This window comes from Staurois parvus, unplaced genomic scaffold (genome assembly GCF_062004578.1).
Source record: "Staurois parvus isolate SC_StPar_1 unplaced genomic scaffold, SC_StPar_1.0 ptg001764l, whole genome shotgun sequence".
Lineage (NCBI taxonomy): Eukaryota > Metazoa > Chordata > Amphibia > Anura > Ranidae > Staurois > Staurois parvus.
In genome coordinates, this window is record NW_028319560.1 from 1,086,392 (window position 1) to 1,110,769 (window position 24,378).

General features: G+C 44.8%; 1 long non-coding RNA gene across 1 annotated transcript in view; it reads left to right on the forward strand.

Annotated features, from left to right (window-relative positions):
* The window catches only part of LOC149434366 (uncharacterized), a 269,939-nt gene that overhangs the window by 174,879 nt on the left and 70,682 nt on the right, over positions 1 to 24,378 (forward strand). The window lies entirely within an intron of this gene.

A 24,378-nucleotide genomic window follows, 5' to 3' on the forward strand; every position in this document is an offset into this window, starting at 1 on the left:
AAGAACATGTTCAACTTGTATATTACATCATTTCCACTTCCAAATTAACCTCCACCAGCCAATTAACCACTGATACAATTGCTTGGAGTTTTGCTAGGTAGATCTAAAACCGGGGTAATTTAATAGTACATAATTATTGCATAATTTAAGCTTGCATTATTATTGCCGGCAAATACCAACATCAAAAGCAAACTTTAGCTAATTATCACAACAACCCTCTCTGCTGTCCTCAGCAATAATAGATCTTGCATAGTGAAGATGAATGCCTGTGTGTATGATTAGTCCAATGAATTGTAGACTCAACTCATTTCCATTAGATCTATCACGGGGTCCCCCCTCCCGGATGAAATGGGGTATCAGGCAGAGTCGTAGGATGAAGGATGTTGACCCAGACAAACTCAGGCTTTACATTGTGTTATGTACAGGGGCGGACTGACCATTTGGAAACTCGGGCACTGCCCGAGGGCCCGGGGTCAGTAGGGGGCCCCATGAGATGCTCCTGGTACCTTTTTCATAGGCTTTTTTGAGTTTGGGCAAGGACACAGGGGCCCCATGATCCCCTATTGCCCGGGGGGCCCATGAGTTTTCAGTCCGCCCCTGTGCCAGACTGACATCTACCCAGGGGCGGACTGACCATTTGGAAACTCGGGCACTGCCCGAGGGCCCGGGGTCAGTAGGGGGCTCTATGAGATGCCCCTGGTACCTTTTTTATAGGCTTTTTTGAGTTTGGGCAAGGACACAGGGGCCCCATAATCCCCTATTGCCCGGGGACCCCATGAGTTGTCAGTCCGCCCCTGTGCCAGACTGACATCTACCCAGGGGCGGACTGACCATTTGGAAACTCGGGCACTGCCCGAGGGCCCGGGGTCAGTAGGGGGCTCTATGAGATGCCCCTGGTACCTTTTTTATAGGCTTTTTTGAGTTTGGGCAAGGACACAGGGGCCCCATGATCCCCTATTGCCCGGGGGGCCCATGAGTTTTCAGTCCGCCCCTGTGCCAGACTGACATCTACCCAGGGGCGGACTGACCATTTGGAAACTCGGGCACTGCCTGAGGGCCCGGGGTCAGTAGGGGGCTCTATGAGATGCCCCTGGTACCTTTTTTATAGGCTTTTTTAAGTTTGGGCAAGGACACAGGGGCCCCATGATCCCCTATTGCCCGGGGACCCCATGAGTTGTCAGTCCGCCCCTGTGCCAGACTGACATCTACCCAGGGGTGGACTGACCATTTGGAAACTCGGGCACTGCCCAAGGGCCCAGGGTCAGTAGGGGGCCCAATGAGATGCCCCTGGTACCTTTTTCATAGGCTTTTTTGAGTTTGGGTAAGGACACAGGGGCCCCATGATTCCCTATTGCCTGGGGGCCCCATGAGTTGTCAGTCCACCCCGGTACAGGCTTGACTGTGGGACACTCCATAGAATTATAACAGCTAGTTACAGTTGATCCTTTTAGATTGTTTTCAGGGTATCCATCAGCTGTCATCCACACTTTTAGCATAGAAGTCCTTGAGGTACACAATTCCAAAAGAGATCACAGCACCTTCTCCGGGGAAATAGGTAACATCCTTGGCAATGTAGCAGGAAGAGGCTTGAACAAGCCCAATGTGGTGCCTATATTTCTTTACCAAGTAACTATAGACCTATAGTTGGGGAGATACCGGAGAGTTTAATAAAAGACCACATAGAGGAGTTCTTGCTGGAAAATAAATATTGTAAGCAACAGACAGCATGGATTCATGAAAGACAGAAGTTGTCAAACAAATCTGATTTGAGGTGAGCCAAACTTTGGACAGAGGGGTGGCGGTGGACGTGGTATACTTGGACAGAGGGGTGGCCGTGGTATACTTGGACAGAGGGGTGGCGGTGGACGTGGTATACTTGGACAGAGGGGTGGCTGTGGACGTGGTATACTTGGACAAAGGGGTGGCTGTGGACGTGGTATACTTGGACAGAGGGATGGCCGTGGTATACTTGGACAGAGGAGTGGCTGTGGATGTGGTATACTTGGACAGAGGGGTGGCTGTGGACGTGGTATACTTGGACAGAGGGGTGGCTGTGGACGTGGTATACTTGGACAGAGGGCTGGCGGTGGACGTGGTATACTTGGACAGAGGGGTGGCTGTGGACGTGGTATACCTGGACAGAGGGGTGGCTGTGGACGTGGTATACTTGGACAGAGGGGTGGCGGTGGACGTGGTATACTTGGACAGAGGGGTGGCTGTGGACGTGGTATACTTGGACAGAGGGGTGGCAGTAGACATGGTATACTTGGACAGAGGGGTGGCTGTGGGCGTGGTATACTTGGACAGAGGGGTGGCTGTGGACGTGGTATACTTGGACAGAGGGGTGGCAGTAGACATGGTATACTTGGACAGAGGGGTGGCTGTGGACGTGGTATACTAGGACAGAGGGGTGGCTGTGGACGTGGTATACTTGGACAGAGGGGTGGCTGTGGACGTGGCATACTTGGACAGAGGGGTGGCTGTGGACACACTTTCACCTTATCTCTGTAGTTAGCAGTAGAAAGGAGGAGAGAACTCCAGCTGCAGCAGTGTACAGGCTCATCTCTGCCCCCCTTTCATAGTAGTCAGCAGCAGAGAGGAGGACAGAACTCCTCCTACAGATCCTGTGCCTCTCTGTGCAGCTGCAGCACACCCTCATCTCAGTATTCAACAGACTCTGGCAGTTGACTCCAGCCCTCCTCTGGTCCTCCTCCAGACCCTGCACTTTATGCTTCACAGCAGCACCCCCAGCTTCTTCCCAGCAGCAGCAAAAGGTAAGGGTTGTGCACTCCGATGTAAGGGAGGGTGGAGACTCTTGACTTATGATGGTGGGGGGGCTGTTCACATCTGATGTATGGGGGGCGGGGCGTTCTGGACATCTAGTCCTAAAGAGGCAACTGGGCCCTCTGAGGGCCAACCATAATGCTGATGAGGACCGCAATGAAATTGAGCTTGACAATACCTCAACAAAGATGGCACAGGTCACCTGGTAAGAACGGAAGATGAAATCTTTGCCACAAGATGTACTATGAGCTCTGAGAGATACGTATTGCACTTGGACATTACTTAGCATGCACTTAACATAAAATTGCATTGTAAGGCAAGGCCTCCTCTAAGTGGCAGTTCTAGCTAGACAAGCTAATTCCATTAATAGGCTTACTTAATATGCAGATTTTACTGCAGCTCATAGTAAGAAAAAAAAAAAAAAAGGCAAGTGCATGCAAACTGCTATGGTGAGGTCATTTGTATTTGTAGAGGAACTCTACTTTTCTATTTCAATATTTTTATTAAGAAAGTTTTAGTTTTAATAATAAAACAAGCTCAAGATATGCCCACGCAAGGGCAGAGCAGAACAATAACATACATGAACAGATACATCCTGCTGACTTGTATTAGCCAAATAACAGAACGTCCAATGACATCAAGGAGGGACGGAAAAAAGCCGAACCAAATAGTAGCAGCAGCAATCCATCGTATTAAAAACTGAGAAAAAAGGAAAAAGAACATAAAAACATAGAAAAAAATAAGGAAAAAAGAAAGATTCAGAGAAAAAACATGGAAGAAAATAAAACTAGAAGAGTCACAGATTCAGGGCGACTATAAGAGGCCATAACTAGTAGGAGGCAGGGATGGCAGGGAATAACGTATCCAAGGTTCCATGAACGGCCTCCCCACACCCTGCTTGTGCGCGCTCCCTGGGAGCGTGCAGCACCGCGATCCGGTGCCCGCTGTGTCCTCCGGACACAGTGAAACACCGATCGTCGGACGGGACCTCTGTACGAGGTCCCGATCATGTGATCACTGATTGGCCAATCAGTGATCACATGCAAAGTAGTAAGCAAGATGTCACTTCTGACATCACTGCTTACTATGTGTGAAATCTGTGAATGATCACAGAGGTCATATGGTACAAGGCTATTCACAACAGCCTTGTACCATGTGACAAGCTGTGACCAATCACAGCTCACTCAGTACTTCTCAATGAGTGCAGGAATGCACACAGAGAGAAAGAGAAATGATTGCTTTTACATCCTATATGGGTGTAAAAGCAATCAGTGTAAAAAAAAAAAAAATCTTCATCACCCCCCACAAGTAGTACAGTGTCACCATGGTGACACTGTACTGCTAGGGTGACAGTATGTAAAAAAAATAAATAAATAAAAAATAGTAATATAAAAAAATAAAATAAAATGTAAAAAAAAATGTTTAAAAATTATAATTTTTGGTTATAAACTAATTTTTTTGTTGTTTACTAAAAAGATAACAGAATAAATTTTGGCAAAGATTTATGATGAAATATTATTTATTTGCAAAATTTTATAAAAAAAACACTTTTGTTCAAAATTTTTGGACTTTTCATTTACATAGCAAAAAAAATAAAAATCCCAGCGGTGAATAAATACCACCAAAATAAAGCTTTATCTGTCTCAAAAAAATGGTAAAAAATTAGTTTGGGTACAGCGTTGCATGACTGCGCAATTGTCATTCAAAGTGTGATAGCGCTGAAAGCTGAAAATTGCCCTGGTCAGGAAGGGGGTAAAAGTGTCCGGACTGGAAGTGGTTAAGGAATCTCGGATGAGAATCTTGAAGAACACTAGACATCTGTTCATTGATCAGAACAGCATTCATCCGGGTCTTCACCCCCTGGAAGACGACCGAAGGGGTTCTCCAGGCTTGAGCTATGGCACGTTTGGCTGAAATAAATAGGTAGGATGCCAATTTCTGCTGAGCCCTAGACAGACCCAAAACTGGGCAATGCAGGAGGACCACCCTTGCATCCCTACGGACCGTAATATGAAATAACGTTTGCAGCAAACCAAAAACCCTAGACCAGAAGCCTATCAATCGTGGGCACGACCACCAAATGTGCAAGATGTCCCCACGTAGACCACAGTTCCGGAAACACCTATCTCCGCCAGTCGGATTAAAGTGAGGACCTCTACTTTAAGTTCATTCCTGCTCTAAGATCCGCCTGACTAGCAAGCGAGAGCGTCTCATCCAGCTGCCTTATTGGCAGGTAATTGTATTAGGGAGCAATACGGCCACATGAAAGACAATTCTCCCGGCCCCGTGTGTTTGTGCGGGAATCCACCGAGACAATTTGAGAGTACATTAGGCTACAGTCTGAGCGGGGTGACCTTGCTGCGATTGGGGTTGACACTTGAACGAAGGAAAGTGTCCTTTTAAAGGACAGTCCTACCAGAAGACTTTTATCTCTTTTAAATTGCATTACCTGGATCTGCTTGTTCTCCTTAAATATATCTGTTCCAAAAGCTTCTCCCCCCCCCCCGTCGCTGTCCGTGTCAGTTTGTTACTTAGTGATTGCTGCTTAGTTGGTGATTCCGCACACTTACCCCGGCGCGGCGTGTGTTTCTACACATTCGCCCTCCTGTTATGCCGCGCGCTTAATTGATGCTGTAGATTCTGTCATTGCAGATATGCAGACAATTGGGAAAATTGTTTACCGGGGGGTCAGCTGAGTTGATCAACGCCTGGCAGGTGCTGCAAAGGAAAAGAGTTTGTGTATTTTCCTCCATTTATACAGTTATAATACCTCGTCTTTAAATGTCTCCTCTTTTCCTTGAGTCTAGAAGCTTCCAAGGCCATAGATTTAGAAGCAGCACTTGTGTTACAAGGCTGCAGAAGAGTGTTCTTTTAACTATAAGAATTGTTGGGTAAGTATATAAAATATGATCTAAGGAGGTTATGTTCCTAAAGTATATATAAATGTAATCGCTAAACTCCAACACAATCTGAAACATGTTAACCCCTTCCCACCGCCACCGCCGCCCAGTGTAACCGAACCGGACCCCGACTGCACTTGGGTATTTCCGTTAGACTCCCGCTCCCCTGTCCGAACACAGATCCACGGACACCACTCTAGAACGAAACCAGGAAATAGACTGCTTTATTTTAACACAGACACAAGATATATACATTCAAGGGAACAACCCCCCCTCCCTGCATAAGGACACAGGGCGGGGCAAACCAAATCTAGCAACCAGAGACACATCAGCAGACACCCCCCACCAAGCCAATACACATAAACACGTACATCCCATAATAGTTTGCTCCCAAGCAAGACACACAATAGAACAATGGGATGCACCACATGGCAGTAAACAATGAACAACCCCCACACCCCACCAATACATGTCTACACAATATCAGGACATTCCACCCTGCACCCCTAACAGGCACAGGGTGACTTACACATAAGAGGGATATGGGGAGCTGTGACAGGGGACTCCCCACCCCTCCAAAGTGGCAACAAGAAACACGTCAGCAGAAACCCTGATGAAGTCACGTGACGCAACGCGTTGCTACACTACTTCCGGTGATGCACGTCCGTGCGTGACAGCCATATTGGTACACCCAAGCCATGCAGTACACCCATAGTATGTGGTGAAAGGTGTTTTTTCATGGGAATATATGTGAGTGTATTACTGGCTTTTAATTCATATTAATTATTAAAACAATATTGCACTATAGAGGATCTTCTTCTTTGTATCTCACTAACATGATCCTGAGTGGAGAAAGTGAAGAATGAGCTGTATTACAGTACCGTTACCTGTAACGAGTCTATGAGGAGTAGAAGATACTGCCGAACGGAGTATATTTGACATCTTTCCCTGTGGTGATAAAGTACCCTTAACCAATTCAATACCGGGCAATTTTACACCTTCCTGCCAAGGCCAGTTTTCATGTCTCAGCGCTCTCACACTTTGAATGACAATTGCGCGGTCATACAACATTGTTTTTATTTTTTGCTAAATTAACAGAAAAACACCAAAAATTTTGAAAAAAAAAACACGTTTTTCTTTGTTTCTGTTATAAAAGTTTGCAAATAAATGATTGTTCTTCACAAATTTAGGCCGAGATGTATTCTGCTACATGTCTTTGGTGAAAATAACCCAAATTAGGATTTATTATTTAGTTCGTAGGAAAGTTATAGAGTTCACAAACTATGGGATAGATCTGACTATTGATCAATCCTGAAGTACTGACAGCCAATCTAATTTCTTGAGGTCCAAGAATGTCAGAACAGTACAGATATCCCCCAAATGTCAGAACAGTACAGATATCCCGCAAATGTCAGAACAGTACAGATATCCCCCAAATGTCAGGACAGGACAGATATCCCCCAAATGTCAGAACGGTACAGATATCCCCCAAATGTCAGGACAGTACAGATATCCCCCAAATGTCAGAACAGTACAGATATCCCCCAAATGACCCCTTTTTGCAAAGTAGATAGTCCGACGTACTTCATAAGAGACATGGCAAGTTCTTTGAAGTTCTATTTTTTTTGTCATAATTTTTTGGAAAATGAAAAAATGAAAAAAATTAGTTTCACTATTTTTTTTTTTACATATTGTCACCAGTGCAGTACAGCGTCATCATATAACTGGCATGGCGGTGATCAGGGACACTGACTGGTGACAGTATGAAAAAAAAATATATATATATTTTTTTTTTAGTTTTTTTTATTTTTTATTAAATTTTCTTTCTTTTTTTTAAGTTTTTTTTTTCATATTCTACTATGACCAAAGTAGTACAATGTTACCATAGTAACATTGTACTACTTTGGGGAAGTGATCAGTATTTTTTTTTTTCTACACAATTTGCTTATAGCAAAGAATTACTTTGCTATAAGCAAGCATTTACCTGAATGACATCGATTCATTCAGGGGTTTTTTTTTTTTTTCTTTTTTTTGTGCTTAGCTGTGATTTGGCCACAGCTAATCACATGACATGTGCATGTGACCTGCTGTGACCATTCACAGCTAGACACTAGTATACAATGGATGGCATGAATTAAGCCATCCATTGTATACAACTGTCATGTGACCTGCTGTGGTTGGTCACAGCAGGTCACATGGTACTGGCAACGGGAGCCGGTACTCAGATCTGTCATCGGCCGTGTCCAAGGTACATGGCCGGTGACAGATCGCACCGCTGTGCCGCTCTGCAGGAGCGCGATCTGCGCATGTGCGGGAGTACCCCATATGGCGTCCATCCGGAACGCTGATGACATTTGCCGGCCGCCATTCGGCCATAGGGCGGGCGGCAAATGGTTAAAGATCGTTGGGGTGATCCTAAAAAGCGTGTTGGCCCCTAGGGTCACGTTGTGGAGCTGAGCGGGTATTTCTGCTGTGTGAGGATTTGGCACTAGCGTTGAGATCACCGGTTCACTACATCACTTGCATGATTTTTTATTATTAATTTTTGGTTAACCATGAATTTATGATATAATTGGACTTTTTTTGCGATTCTTTTTTTTTTATTATATGTTTGGGAGTTAATATGACATTTCCTCTGTACATTATTTGTTCCTAAGCACTGAGTATAACTCATATAGTATATATTTTTGTATATAAGACACCCACACTATTCATTTTTCCCTTTTTTTAAGGGATCACGTTTGTGTAATCACTATATGTTTCCTGATAAGGATTATAAAAAGGGGGGATTTGTTGTTTTTTCACGTGAGCCTTGTGGTTATCAGGAGATTTGCACTTTATTAGATCCATTTGGGATCAGAGCACTGTGTGTTTAGATATAGGTTGTCACCTATTTATATTATATTGTTATATTTATTTTGATTGGTTGATTACTGTCTATATTTTCAATTCATATCTTATATACTAATTTAGCGCTTCACTATTATTTACTACCCCCCACCAAGCAAATACACAAACACATACATCAAATACTAGTTTGCTCCCAAGCAAGACACACAATAGAATAATGGGATGCAACCACACAGCACCAAACAATCCACAACCCCCACCTATCTCCTATACATGTCTACACAATATCAGGACATTTCACCCTGCACCCCTAACAGGCACAGGGTGACTTACACATAAGAGGGATATGGGGAGCTGAGACAGGGGTCTCCCCGCCTTTCTATAGTGAGCTGTGTTCTATGGGCCCCCCCACCCAAAGTCACTCCCGTCCAGGGGGGGGCCGACCATTTGGAAACTTGGGCACTGACCGAGGGCCTGGGGTCAGTAGGGGATGCCCCTGGTACCTTTTTCATAGGCTTTTTTGAGTTTGGGCAAGGACACAGGGGCCCCATGATCCCCTATTGCCCGGGGGCCCCATGAGTTGTCAGTCTGCCCCTGGTAGGTAGGAAGTAAGAGATGACCCCATCAGCCTCTTGCTGCTGCTTTACTGTCCAATTACAGGCCAGGTAACCTGTGCTACTTAACTGCTTTCTAGCAGGGCTGTGTAAGGCCCAGGGGCGGACTGACAACTCATGACAACTCACCTATTGCCCGGGGGCCCAATGAGTTGTCAGTCCGCCCTTGCTCCCGTCACACCCAGCCCTTACAGAAAAAGTGTACAGGTGAACTGGTTTGTTCTGGAAGCGCTGCACAGAGAGAAGGAAAAGAGAGGCAATTTCAAATCCCCGGACCGCTGGACCGGTTGCATGGGCTCTGACAGATCAGCATTGCCTGAGGTAAGTATAGCGGGGACTGGGGAAGTGGGGAGGGTGTACGGTGTGAGTTCACCTTTTCCTTTTTGCTGTAAAGGTGAACTAACCGTTCAAATCTGCAGCTTTCATTAAAATAATACCTGGTGATCCTGCCATTAGGGTCTTTGTTTAGACACTCCCTGTTATGGGGTGACAACATTCTGTCCCTGTCTCTCAGTTGTACTCCTGTGTTGTCACCCTGTCACTCATACTTCTGATGGAGACTAACACCGCAAAACACTTTTCTCCTGCGCTGGGAATGGACCCGGTGGAAGCAATAAGGATGTTCTGAAACATGCACTGCTTGCTGCCCTCAACAGATCGGGGTGCTCCAACTTCACTAAATACACATAGAAAAACAAAAAAGAGGGCGCACCGACCTAGTGCATTATCGTTTAAAATATTTATTGAAAGAACAAAGTAAATATAATACTCAAAATGGACATACAAACACAGGCATATGACACCGAACAAGATATTTGATCCAAACAGCATCTGAGTCCATACGATGGAACCCTGGCTAACGTGTTTCGAGGACACAACCTCTTCCTTAGAGCTCAGGGCTCTGAGGAAGAGGTTGTGTCCTCGAAACGTGTTAGCCAGTTGGTCATCCAGGGTTCCATCGTATGGACTCAGATGCTGTTTGGATCAAATATCTTGTTCGGTGTCATATGCCTGTGTTCTGATGGGGACTACCAGTGCAATTTCAACACACATCATGCAGACATGGGGGGGGGGAGATTTACTAAAACTGGAGCACACAGAATCTGGTGCAGCTATTTATCGTAACCAATCAGCTTCTAACTTCAGCTTGTTCAATTAAGCTTTGACAATAAAACCTGGAAGCTGATTGGTTTCTGTGCAGAGCTGCACCAGATTCTGTGTGTTCATTTTAGTAAATTCGACCCACAGTCCCCTGTTATCACCATCAAGAGACTGACCCTGAGAAGTGGAATGCAGCTATCTCTACAGTACATGTAGGCAGAAAGTGGCAGCAAAAAGGATGCAGGAGTTCAGCAGCAGTGAGACGAAACAAAGGATTAAACGGTTACAGTGATATTCTATTTACACAAATGATTATTGTTTATGATACATAGTAATTAAATTAAACGAAATGCCAGCCAGGTGGGGTTTACATATACTCTAATGAAAGGACATTGGAATACTGCAGAAACAGTTCTGGATGAAGACATTATAGAAGTTATAGTCTAGGAATGGAGAATTGAAAAGATTGCTTTCGGTGAAATTGAAATGATAAAGATGGATCTTTACATGAAAAAAAGATGCTAGAGTTACAGTAGAGTTCTAGATGAAAGAACAAGCTTAGAGGCAGAGCTCTAAGTGAAGGAACAATGGAAATAGCAGAAATGTAGGCATAAGTCAAATCGTAGAGCAGAGCTGTAGATGAAGAATAATGTCTCTAGATGAAAGAATGATAGAGACAGAGCTCTGGATGATAGAAGAATGGTAGACAGAGCTCTGGATGATAGAAGAATGGTAGACAAAGCTCTGGATGATAGAAGAATGGTAGACAGAGCTCTGGATGACAGAAGAATGGTGGAGACAAAGCTCTGGATGATAGAAGAATGGCAGAGATAGAGCTCTGGATGGTAGAACAATGGTGGCAACAGAGCTCTGGATGATAGAAGAATGGTAGACAGAGCTCTGGATGATAGAAGAATGGTAGACAAAGCTCTGGATGATAGAAGAATGGTAGACAGAGCTCTGGATGATAGAAGAATGGTAGACAGAGCTCTGGATGATAGAAGAATGGTAGACAGAGCTCTGGATGACAGAAGAATGGTGGAGACAAAGCTCTGGATGATAGAAGAATGGTAGACAGAGCTCTGGATGATAGAAGAATAGTAGACAGAGCTCTGGATGATAGAAGAATGGTAGACAGAGCTCTGGATGATAGAAGAATGGTAGACAGAGCTCTGGATGACAGAAGAATGGTGGAGACAAAGCTCTGGATGATAGAAGAATGGCAGAGATAGAGCTCTGGATGGTAGAACAATGGTGGCAACAGAGCTGTGGATGAAGAAGAATGGGGGAGACAGAGCACTGGATGATAAAAGAATGGTGGAGACAGAGGTCTGGATGACAGAAGAATGATAGACGGAGCTCTAGATGACTGAAGCATGGTGGAGACAAAGCTCTGTATGATGAAAGAATGGCAGAGACAGAGCTCTGGATGATAGAAGAATGGTGGCAACAGAGCTGTGGATGATGAAGAATGGCAGAGATAGAGCTCTAGATGAAAGAAGAATGGTAGAGACAGAGCTCTGGATGATAGAAGAATGGTAGAGACAGAGCTCTGGATGATAGAAGAATTGAGGAGACAGACCTCTGGATGATAAATGAATGGTGGAGACAGAGCTCTAAATGAAAGAGTGGTGGAGACAAAGCTCTGGATGATAGAAGAATGACAGAGGCAGAGCTCTGGATGACAGAAGAATGGTAGAGACAGAACTCTAAATGAAAGAAGAATTGAGGAGACAGACCTCTGGATGATAAATGAATGGTGAAGACAGAGCTCTAAATGAAAGAGTGGTGGACACAAAGCTCTGGACGATAGAAGAATGACAGAGACTGAGCTCTGGATGTTAGAAGAATGGCAGAGACAGAGCTCTAGATGAAAGAAGAATGGCAGAGACAGAACTCTAGATGAAAGAAGAATTGAGGAGACAGAGCTTTGGATGAAATAATGGTGGAGACAAAGCTCTGGATGAATGAAGAATGACAGAGACAGAGCTCTGGATGATAGAAGAATGGCAGAGACAGGCTCTAGATGAAAGAAGAATTGAGGAGACAGAGCTCTGGATGAAAGAATGGTGGAGACAGAGCTCTGGATGATAAGAGGATAGTAGAGACAGAGCTCTGGATGATAAGAGGATGGTAGAGACAGAGCTCTGGATGATAGAAGAATGGTAGAGACAGAGCTGTAAATGAAAGAAGCTCTGGATGATAAGAGGATGGTAGAGACAGCTCTGGATGATAAAAGAATGCAAAAAGCTAGAGACAGGTTGATGGAAAACATATGGTAGAGAATGAGCTCTAGATGAATGTGGAATGGTAGAGACAGAGCTCCAGATAAAAGTAGAATAGTGGAAACCGAGCTTCAGATAAAAGAGGAATGTTAATTACTGAAAAAAATGATGAAAGATGACTTGTAGAGGTCGATTTCTAAATGACAGTAGAATGGTAGAGATTGAGGGATAGATGAAAGAACAATGGTGGAAATGGAATTTCAGATGAAAGTAAAATGCTAGAACCAAGGCCCTGAGTAAAAGAAGACTATCCAAAGAGCTCTGGAATTTAGAGAAGGGTGCTAGAGAGAGTGGAAGAAAAATCCAAAAAGAAACAAAGAATGACAAAGAGAGACATGTACAGTATATGTAATGAAAATAGTAGACAAAAGAGGAAGGGTACAATCAGAGCTCTGAATTGAAGAAGAATATTGGGCAAAGAGCTTGAGGACTTACAGAAGAGTGCCGGGGAAGAAGTCTGGGAGTGTGAGTGGGAGAGCTATAGATGGGAAAAATACAGATATAGAGCTCTAGCTGAAAGAAGAACGGAGAGATAGAACTCAAATACATAAAAGTGCAGCGCTTAAAATTATTCAGAAGTATAATGGTATAAAATTATATTTATAAAATGGTGACAGCTCGTGATAAGGGGCTGGATACAGGAGTTGATGGTGACTTCAAACTTCAGTGGCGTGCCAAAAAATAGTAAAAATACGCACTCACCAGATGCGTATCTTTAAATACGCATATAATTAGTATGACCGGAGGTCCCCCTCTCAGGATGGGATGGATGAGTTGGGCCGTTTTAACGGACTCTCCTCCCTTTGGGTGGTAGGCAGCTACAGAGACGTCTCCCTTGGCGTGTGGGAATGGAATCTTGGCGTGTGGGAATGGAATCTTGGCGTGTGGGAATGGTGGTGGTTTTTATGGATTAGGGGTAAGTATTAGCCTCGATATTCTGCAAGTCCAACAGTCCTGTTCTTTCCTTTTGTAGTATTTGTCTCAGAAGTTTCTGAAGACATGTTTAGGATAATACTGCAGCCAGGAGCATGCAATAGGTAAAATACAAAACTGAGCTCCTAGTATTCCCCCCAGCCTGCGCTCCCCCCCCCGACTTCTCCATCAAGACCAACAACACTATCATCAGTCCCACCTCTCAAGCCAGAGTACTAGGTGTCATCCTAGACTCCAATCTGTCCTTTCAGCCCCAGGTCCAGTCGCTGACAAACTCATGTAGACGTCACCTCCGCAACATCTCCAAGATACGACCGTTCCTCACCTCGGAAACCACTAAGCAACTCATTCACTCCCTTATCATATCACGCCTCAACTACTGTAACTTCCTCCTCATTGGCCTACCTCTCTGCAGGCTATCGCCACTTCAATTTATCATGAATGCTGAATGAATGAAATCATGAAAGGCCAGACTCATCCACCTTACTAACCGTTCCGTATCTGCCACCCCTCTCTGCCAATCCCTCCACTGGCCTCCACTCAGTGTCCTCCACCCCTCTCTGCCAATCCCTCCACTGACCTCCACTCAGTGTCCTCCACCCCTCTCTGCCAATCCCTCCACTGGCCTCCACTCAGTGTCCTCCACCCCTCTCTGCCAATCCCTCCACTGACCTCCACTCAGTGTCCTCCACCCCTCTCTGCCAATCCCTCCACTGGCTTCCAATTGCCCAACGGATGAAATTCAAAACGCTAACACTGACGTATAAAGCCGTTCATAATACTGCCCCAAACTACATCACCGATCTTGTCTCCAAATACCACCCAAACCGTACTCTCCGCTCCTCACAAGACCTCCTACTCTCTAGCTCCCTTGTCTCCTCCTCCCATGCTCATCTCCAGGACTTCTCCAGGGCTTCCCCCATCCTCTGGAACTCCCTACCCCAATCTATCAGACTATCGCCAACTCTGCTCACCTTTAGGCACACTCTGAAAACCTATCTCTTCAGGGAAGCCTACCCCGCCCTCAGCTAATACGGAACTCCTCTACTCTTCCAACCCAAGGGCAGAATGACCATTCGAGCACTCGGGCACTGCCCGAGGGCCCGGGGTCAATAGGGGGCCTCATGAAATGTCCATAGTACCTTTTATAGGCTTTTTTGGGTGTGCTTTGAGTGTGGGCAAGGACACAGGGGCCCCATGATCCCCTATTGCCTGGGGGCCCCATGAGTTGTCAGTCCGCCACAGTTCCAACCACTCCATCCCCCACAGCTATTTCCTCCTGTACCACTATCCCCTCCCTCCTAGATTGTAAGCTCCAAGGAGCAGGGCCCTCGAACCCCTCATGTATCACATTGTATTGTTACTGTACTGTCTCATGTACTGTCTCCCACCCAGGGGCAGACTGACCATTTGGAAACTCGGGCACTGCCCGAGGGCCCGGGGTCAGTAGGGGGCCCCATGAGATGCCCCTGGTACCATTTTCATAGGCTTTTTTGAGTTTGGGCAAGGACACAGGGGCCCCATGATCCCCTATTGCCCGGGGGCCCCATGAGTTGTCAGTTCGCCCCTGCTCCCACCATAATGTAAAGCGCTGAGCAATCCTGTTTATTAATAATAATAATAATAATAATAAAATATCAGACCCAAACTTGCAGCTAGTTCAGTTAATGTGTACATTGAGGGGATGAGAGCTCAGTTTTTAAGTGTGGAGAGATAGAACTCCCGATTCTAGAGAAAGTGTTAGAGGCTGTGCGCTATGGATCAAAGCCAAGTCGTAAAGACGCATCTTGATGAAAGAAAAACGTAGAGGTAGAACTCCAGGTAAAAGGAAGGTGGGCGATACCGAACCATAGATAAAAAACCATTGTTAGGGCTACACTCTCAATAAATGTAGAAGAGGAGGTGCAGAGCTAATAAAAAGTGGTGACAGAAGCAGAACTGTAGATGAAAACCGAGCCGTAGAGGCAGAATTGAAAATGAAAGTCAACAGTAGTGACAGAGCCCTAAGGGAAATGGTTAGCGGAAGTGTTGGCGAAAGCATTACACCGGTTGAAATGTAAGTTTGTAAGAGAGAAACAAGAGGCAGCGTTTCGGAATCGCGTACTTGGGACTCGCATAAATCTCTTCAGTGGGTGTTACATCGATCTCTCGGCATTACACAGCGAAAGTCGGGAGCAGACAAAGGAACAACAATACGCTGTAACAGGAGAGGTGGTTATGGAGGCTCAGGCAATGTGCTCCTATTTTTTATATCTGTGCGACTCCTGGCGCTAAGAAATTAAAAGGAATGACGGTGCCGAATGCCCCTGCCTTGCGGTATCAGCGCCTAGACTAGCTGCCAGCGCTCATTGGTAATGTCACTAGGTGTCTGCGTGTAACTCGCATTCTCACAATAACAGGAGATTTATTTCTGCCAGGAGGTGAAAATTACCCTTGCAGCGTTGGGATGCTCTGACCTTTCATGTTCCACAAGGTGTTGTTGATGGATGTTAGTACAACAGATTTATCCAGCTGAGAGTTCAGATCTTCAAAGAATTTTCCATCTTTTGTCCAGTGTCATCATTTGCATATCACCTCTTTAATGAGAATTATAACTGTTTAACATAAAGACATTTAAGAGATGTCAACGTAGCCAAGTAAACGGCTTACTAGGCTGATTTTTTTTCTTTTTCAATTTAAGAGAATCGGGGGGGGGGGGCCCCCGATGTGCAGTTGAACTTTACCGAACTATATACAAGTCTGGCCAGAAGTTAGATCAGTAATGGATAACCATGACCCAATCTAGGGTTATGCATTACGACTGGGTGTATAAGACGACCCCCTAATTTTCCAGTTAAAACAAAGGTTTTGGGCTATGCTCGCCGTATAAGACTACCCCCCTTCCGAGGCAACACCATTTAAAAACATCAGATTTTTTAATTGAAATGGTTATGTCTTACCGGTACTTAAAATCCTTCAAAATCCTCATGTTCATCCTCTGACATCATAAGTTCATGAATGACATCTTGTGATACATTTGTAAGACAGTCATCATATGTAGAGATGAGCGAATCGAACTTGGCGAAGTGGAATTCGTTTCGAATATTAGGAAAAATTTGATTCGCACCGAATCCGAAAATTAGCAAACTTCGGATGCACGAATCGAATTTTTCCCGATCGGCCGATTTTCATCCCTTCTACAGCCGGCAAAAAGTGTCCCTGCAGAGAGCTCCGCTATTTCTGACAGTTCTCTGACAGTTCCTTCACATTTACAGCGGTTGAAACATTGTATCTATTTGTTTCCATTTAGGATACAGATGTTTTTATTCGGAAACAAATAGATACAATGTTTCAACCGCTGTAAATGTGAAGGAACTGTCAGAGAACTGTCAGAAATAGCGGAGCTCTCTGCAGATACACATTTTGCTGTACTGGAATTCTTCTTATTTTCATCCTACTTCTTCTTCTTCTTCTTCTTCTTCTTCATCCTCATCCTCATCTTCCTCATCTTCTTCTTCTTCTTATCCTTCTTCTTCTTCTTCTTCTTCTTCTTATCCTTCTTCTTCTTCTTCTTCTTCTTATCCTTCTTCTTCTTCTTCTTCTTCTTCTTATCCTTCTTCTTCTTATTATCCTTCTTCTTCTTATCCTTCTTCTTCTTCTTATCCTTCTTCTTCTTCCTCATCCTCATCTTCCTCATCTTCTTCTTCTTCTTCTTATCCTTCTTCTTCTTCTTCTTCTTCTTCTTCATCCTCATCCTCATCTTCTTCTTCTTCTTCTTCATCCTCATTCTCATCTTCTTCTTCTTCTTCATCCTCATCTTCTTCTTCTTCTTCTTCTTCATCCTCATCTTCTTCTTCATCCTCATCTTCTTCTTCTTCTTCTTCTTCATCCTCATCTTCTTCTTCTTCTTCTTCTTCTTATCCTTCTTCTTCTTCTTCTTCTTCTTATCCTTCTTCTTCTTCTTCTTATCCTCATCTTCTTCTTCTTCTTCTTCTTCTTCTTCATCCTCATCTTCTTCTTATCCTTCTTCTTCTTCTTCTTCTTCTTCTTCTTATCCTTCTTCTTATCCTTCTTCTTCTTCCTCATCCTCATCTTCCTCATCTTCTTCTTCTTCTTCTTCATCCTCATCTTCTTCTTCTTCTTCTTATCCTTCTTCTTCTTCTTCTTCTTCTTCTTCTTATCCTTCTTCTTCTTCATCCTCATCCTCATCTTCTTCTTCTTCTTCTTCATCCTCATCCTCATCTTCTTCTTCTTCTTCATCCTCATCTTCTTCTTCTTCTTCTTCTTATCCTTCTTCTTCATCTTCTTCTTCTTCTTCATCTTCTTCTTCATCTTCTTCGTCTCTTCTTCTTCATCTTCTTCATCTTCTTCTTCTTCATCATCTTCTTCTTCATCATCATCTTCTTCATCATCATCTTCTTCATCATCTTCTTCTTCTTCATCTTCTTCTTCTTCTTCTTCTTATTCTTCTTCATCTTCTTCTTCTTCATCATCTTCTTCTTCTTCTTCATCTTCTTCTTCTTCTTCTTCGTCGTGCCCCGTGACTGCCCAAATGAGTGAAGTGTGCGGTGATTCTAAGATCGACGGCACTCATCTGCATGTCATACTGACTGACAGTATTATTTCTCTTCCCCAGCAGACTCCAAGGGCATTTAAATTAAAGGTACAGTGTTCTGCACTAATATAAAGGCTCTCTGAAGCCTAGAAACCCTTTTAATAAGTTAAATTCGCAGCGAATAAATTCGCATCGAATCGAATTTATTCCGCAAATTCGGCGAATCAGCCGAATCGAATTTTTGAATAATTCGCTCATCTCTAATCATATGGATCAAATTCCAAATCAGATGTTACCGCTGGATGTGCGGTAATACGGTAGCTTCGGCTACGTACAGTATACAGTATATATACAGCCCACTGGATGTGCGGTAATACGGTAGCTTCGGCTACGTACAGTATACAGTATATATACAGCCCGCTGGATGTGCGGTAATACGGTAGCTTCGGCTACGTACAGTATACAGTATATATACAGCCCGCTGGATGTGCGGTAATACGGTAGCTTCGGCTACATACAGTATACAGTATATATACAGCCCGCTGGATGTGCGGTAATGTACATACAGTATACCGCGCTGAGCCAAGCTGGCTCAAAACAAATGTCCCCATGACAGATTAATGTGTCAGCCCGCTGGATGTGCGGTATATACAGTATACTGCGCTGAGCCAAGCTGTTTCAAAACATACCGGTACGTCCCTACGGTAATCAGCCCGCTGGATGCGTGTGTGTACGGTAGCTGCTGCAACATACAGTATACACTGGGCCAATCACGGCGAGCGATGTATTCTACTAAAAAATACAAAGCCTGCTTGGATTGGCTGAGGTTGTGACATCATCAGCCCACCTCTCTGACTCAGCCAATCCGAGCAGGCTTTGTATTCAGTCGTAGAATACATCACTCGCCGTGATTGGCCCAGCGTATACTGTATGTAGCCGCAGCTACCGTACATACACGCATCCAGCGGGCTGATTACTGTAGGGACGTACCGGTACGTTTTGAAACCGCTTGGCTCAGTGCAGTATACTGTGTATATACTGCACATCGAGCCAGCTTGACCCAAACAAACTCAAGGTTCACATATTATACCACGTGTATAAGATGACCCCCAACTTTTGGGGTATATTTTTAAGTATAAAAAGTAGTCTTATACGCCAGAAAATACTGTAAATCCCAACTTTCCCTGATTTCGAGGGACTGTCCTTGATTTGGAACAAAGTCCTTCTGTCCCTCTTTCCTCCTCATTTGTCCCTCATGTTGGTCTGGTCTATATCTTTGTATATAAAATGTAGTATTTATTGTTCAAAACATGTTTCACACTGCTAATTCTTTCATCCAATTTCTAAATTGTTGCATTTGTAAACTTCAAAAGCCAATATTAAAGAATAGTAGTGATAAAAAAAGGTTTAGCTGATCTTTTTTTTTTTATATAATTCTCCTTTAAGGGGGTGTGGCAGGGGGTGTGCCCTAGGCCTGCATACATTTGCTAATAGGTACCCCTCGTTCCCATCTCAGAAAGTTGGGGGGTATGTGTAACGGAACCGGACCCCGACTGCACTTGGGTATTTCCGTTAGACTCCCGCTCCCCTGTCCGAACACAGATCCACGGACACCACTCTTGAACGCAACCAGGAAATTGACTGCTTTATTGTAACACAGACACAACATATAAACATTCAAAGGAACAACCCACCTCCCTGCATAAGGACACAGGGCGGGGCAAACCAAATCTAGCAACCAGAGACACATCAGCAGACACCCCCCACCAAGCCAATACACAAACACATACATCCCATAATAGTTTGCTCCCAAGCAAGACACACAATAGAACAATGGGATGCACCACATGGCAGTAAACAATGAACAACCCCCACACCCCACCTATACATGTCTACACAATATCAGGACATTCCACCCTGCACCCCTAACAGGCACAGGGTGACTTACACATAATAGGGATATGGGGAGCTGAGACAGGGGTCTCCCCACCCCTCTAAAGTGAGCTGTGTTCCATGGGCCCCCCACCCAAAGTCACTCCCGTCACAGTATGTAATTGGCCAAAGTACACCATCAAATCTTTGCAATGATGTATTTATTTTATCAATACCTTGTTGTTAGTGTAAAACCACACTTTGTCCAAATGGTGGATGAAGCTGAATGTTTCACAATATCCATATTTAAAGTGGTTCTAAAGGCAGAACATTTTTACCTTAAAGTGTTACTAAACCCACATCAATAAAAAATCAGTCCATATATGCAGTAAAGCATGCTTGTTAGATTCACTAAGGAATCTAAGGGGTTAATTCGCATTGGGAAAAAAGTCTGTTTGATCCTGTCTTCCCTGATCCTCCCCTTCTACTGTCTCCAAACCATCTGCTGATAGTACAGAGCTCTAGGGGTCATTCTGCACATGCTCAGTTTAGTGTGTATTGCTAGAGAGTTTTTTTTTCCTTTGGGAGGGTGCATGTGATCAGCACAGGGCCAATCAGCGCTATCCAGACACAGGGTCAGGGGTTATACAGCCTCTTAGGACAATCAGAGCAGAATGAAAACTATTCAAGATCTTAGTGTCAGGGCAGGGGCCGAGGAACGGACAGGCAGGCCTAACAATGTAACGCACTGGTTGACGACAACCACCACCCACAGACCGAAGTCCCTCAGGGCGCGGAGTCTAAGTCCCAGGCTGCCCTTCACCAGGGCCCCTGATGGTGGGGATGGACTTGACGCAGCCATGAACCAGGTCGCGCCCCCCGAGACACCTCAGCTGCGGTAATGGCCGCCGCCAATGGCGTGTAGCTGGTGGAAGAGACAAAAGAGTAGTCAGACAAGCCGGTTCAACAACAACAGGACAAAACAGTACAGGACAGCAGACGAGAATCACAGGTCACGAGCCGGGGGTCAGTGGGAAGAATGCTCCTTACATTGGAGGTCAGTGGGAAGAATGCACCTTACATTGGTGGTCAGTGGGAAGAATGTCCCTTACATTGGGGGTCAGTGGGAAGAATGTCCCTTACATTGGTGGTCAGTGGGAAGAATGTCCCTTACATTGGTGATCAGCGGGAAGAATGTCCCTTACATTGGGGGTCAGTGGGAAGAATGTCCCTTACATTGGGGGTCAGTGGGATGAATGCCCCTTACATTGGGGGGTCAGTGGGAAGAATGTCCCTTACATTGGGGGTCAGTGGGAAGAATGTCCCTTACATTGGGGGTCAGTGGGAAGAAAGTCCCTTACATTGGGGGTCAGTGGGAAGAATGCCCCTTACATTGGTGATCAGTGGAAAGAATGTCCCTTACATTGGTGGTCAGTGGGAAGAATGCCCCTTACATTGGGGGTCAGTGGGAAGAATGTCCCTTACATTGGTGGTCAGTGGGAAGAATGTCCCTTACATTGGTGATCAGTGGGAAGAATGTCCCTTACATTGGGGGTCAGTGGGAAGAATGTCCCTTACATTGGTGGTCAGTGGGAAGAATGTCCCTTACATTGGTGATCAGTGGGAAGAATGTCCCTTACATTGGGGGTCAGTGGGAAGAATGTCCCTTACATTGGGGGTCAGTGGGAAGAATGTCCCTTACATTGGGGGTCAGTGGGATGAATGCCCCTTACATTGGGGGGTCAGTGGGAAGAATGTCCCTTACATTGGGGGTCAGTGGGAAGAATGTCCCTTACATTGGGGGTCAGTGGGAAGAAAGTCCCTTACATTGGGGGTCAGTGGGAAGAATGCCCCTTACATTGGTGATCAGTGGAAAGAATGTCCCTTACATTGGTGGTCAGTGGGAAGAATGCCCCTTACATTGGGGGTCAGTGGGAAGAATGTACCTTACATTGGTGATCAGTGGAAAGAATGCCCCTTACATTGGGGGTCAGTGGGAAGAATGTCCCTTACATTGGTGATCAGTGGAAAGAATGTCCCTTACATTGGTGGTCAGTGGGAAGAATGCCCCTTACATTTGGGGTCAGTGGGAATAATGCTCCTTACATTGGGGGTCAGTGGGAAGAATGTCCCTCACGTTGGTGATCAGTGGGAAGAATGTCCCTCACGTTGGTGATCAGTGGGAAGAATGTCCCTTACATTGGAGGTCAGTGGGAAGAATGTCCCTTACATTGGGGGTCAGTGGGAAGAATGTCCCTCACGTTGGTGATCAGTGGGAAGAATGACCCTTACATTGGAGGTCAATGGGAAGAATGTCCCTTACATTGGAGGTCAGTGGGAAGAATGTCCCTTACATTGGAGGTCAGTGGGAAGAATGTCCCTTACATTGGTGGTCAGTGGGAAGAATGTCCCTTACATTGGTGGTCAGTGGGAAGAATGCCCTTTACATTGGTGGTCAATGGGAAGAATGTCCCTTACATTGGTGGTCAGTGGGAAGAATGTCCCTTACATTGGAGGTCAGTGGGAAGAATGTCCCTTACATTGGGGGTCAGTGAGAAAAATGTCCCTTACATTGGAGGTCAATGGGAAGAATGTCCCTTACATTGGAGGTCAGTGGGAAGAATGTCCCTTACATTGGTGGTCAGTGGGAAGAATGCTCTTTACAGTGGTGGTCAATGGGAAGAATGTCCCTTACATTGGTGGTCAGTGGGAAGAATGTCCATTACAATGGTGGTCATTGGGAAGAATGTCCCTTACATTGGGGGTCAGTGGGAAGAATGTCCCTTACATTGGTGGTCAGTGGGAAGAATGTCCATTACATTGGTGGTCATTGGGAAGAATGTCCCTTACATTGGGGGTCAGTGAGAAGAATGTCCCTTACATTGGTGCATTGCTCAAGGAACCCCTAGCAACCTCTAGAGGAACTCTAGGTTTCCAAAGAACCCTGGTTGTAAAATGAACACAGTTTATTTGCACAAGGGCCCATGCTGCTTATACCCAGGCCTTCCCTTATTTCTCCATTTGCAAATCTCTGGGAAACCCTGTATTGAGTCTATATAACCCTCACTAAGCAATGTTCTATATATACCGATGTATATATCTAATTCTTTCTTATAAATGAATAAGGAACCTGAAGTACCCTGAGACCAGTCAAATGCTACTCTTTCCTATATTCTAAATATACATATAAAGGATATAATATATCCAAAGCACAGTGTGGGTTCAACCTATATATCTCTCTAATGAATTCTGAGAATCTAGCACAGGTATAAATAGCAATATTAACAAATGAATCTTTGCGGCTATCTGCGCGTTTGCCGTAACCCCGCGCGTTTAAAAGGAAAGTCTGTAGATAAAAAGATTCCGCCACAAAATTTCAAGCTTATCCTGTTTAGATGGCTCATCACAGCACAATAATAACAATCTCAGTAGTCTTTAATGAAAATCATAGAAATCGGGGTTGCCCTGCAAGACCCTGTCAAGATGGCTCTTTTTCTTGATCATAAATATGGAAATGCTGATTCTGCCAGGGGTCCTGGCTCACCCGTGCCGAAAATTTGTATTGTTTAGTACGTAAACAACAGCAAGTCAGGCTTTGTTCCTTTGTGCCATTATTAATCCCCACCCCACCCCCCCCTCCCTTTTCCCACCAACGCACACTGGATTACACAAAGCAAAAGTCATTAATTTTTATCTCTGACTATCTGTAGGGTTTTTAATGTGGCCTCGCTTCCTTATGCACCACCAATTACATGTCATAAGTGCTTGTAGATGCTGGAGCTGTATCATGGGCTGATGAATCGCTGCCTGTCTCCTCATTAGTATGTAGGAGCTGTTCTCAGCACCGAGCAGCTGGCATGCCAATGAGGATCTGACTCCGCTGGTCAAGGCATCTGGACATGAATTCAATATGGATCGCTTTAATTAAATGGCTAAGCGCACAAGAAGCAAAGAAACAACTCCATCATTGAGTCAAACTGGAAAATATAGTCTACATGAGAGAAATCAGCAACATGAAAAAAAAAAAAAAGAGGGAGAGTGTTAAGCCATCCAAAGGCAAAGGGGGAAAAAAATGTGTATCATCTATAAAGATTAAACCAGAGAACGATGGTTCCTTCAAATGACGATACCACATACCGGACAACATGGGGCATTTATGCCTTTCAACAGTGTCATGCACCCATTTTACAGCAGCCTTTCTCACCCTTTTTAACACAGAGAAAACCTTGAAATAACTGTCTGGTCTCAGGGAACCCCAACTAAGAATTAATACATCTACAACTCATAATATATTAGTGTGATGGTCAGTGGGAAGAATGTCCCTTACATTGGGGGTCAGTGGGAAGAATGCTCCTTACATTGGGGGTCAGTGGGAAGAACGTCCCTTACATTGGTGGTCAGTGGGAAGAATGTCCCTTACATTGGGGGTCAGTGGGAAGAACGTCCCTTACATTGGTGGTCAGTGGGAAGAATGTCCCTTACATTGGGGGTCAGTGGGAAGAATG